Here is an 890-nt window from a genome sequence, read left to right on the forward strand (position 1 = left end):
TTAAATTAGTCTGTTGCATTTGAGACAAAACATTTTTCTAAAACTGCTGTTTTTGATTGACAGATATTTTGTTGGAAGTATTTTGTTTAAAAAGTACAACTCAAAAGCGAAGACATTGTAATTCATGTGCTGTGTCTTATTCTTAGATTAATCATACGTTGCTGATAGTTCATGCAGAACATTTTTGAGGGGAGCACATCTAAGCTAGTGCCTCTAAAGTTCCAGTGTTTATATTGGCAATACAAGATGACTTCATTGAGCCTTCATGCTGTAGTTTATGCTCCCTCTAGTGAATGGTTGAGCCACTTTCCAAGTAAAAGATTAAGATGAAAAAACTTTTTTTTTTTTTTTAATCAATTATGAGGAAGATCTCTTGGAAGAATCTTACAGCCCAGAGCTTTTAGTTTTTAAAGGTTGACCCACAATACTTCTGTTGGTATTTCTGAATCTAAGACCCCTAGCATGCCTTCTTTATTTACTCCAGAGGTGTAATTTCAAGCCCATGCCAGATGCTCATGGTCAGCATCAGGAGATAATGGGGAACAATAAAAGTAAACCTGCTGTATAATGAAATGTTTGTTATATTCTAGTTTTGTCCAAATTCCTGTTCGATTTGGAAGCTGCCACTATAACAGTGATGCTGACTGCCATTTCCTCACTAGTCCCAAAGGACTAAATAATGTTTATAAAGGAAAAAAAAAATGTTTTTGCTGCAAGTTGGAGGATGTCAATCTCTTGCATAATCATAAGTGAATATATAATAGAATTCACTTGTATCACTTCCTCAAAATGATAACTTAATCTCTCTCCGTATCCTTCAGTCTTATTTATGAATTTGATAAACTAAGAATCTCTCATTTCTTGTGTATAAAATTCCACTCTATTAGAGT

This window comes from Oxyura jamaicensis, chromosome 13, assembly GCF_011077185.1.
Source record: "Oxyura jamaicensis isolate SHBP4307 breed ruddy duck chromosome 13, BPBGC_Ojam_1.0, whole genome shotgun sequence".
NCBI lineage: Eukaryota > Metazoa > Chordata > Aves > Anseriformes > Anatidae > Oxyura > Oxyura jamaicensis.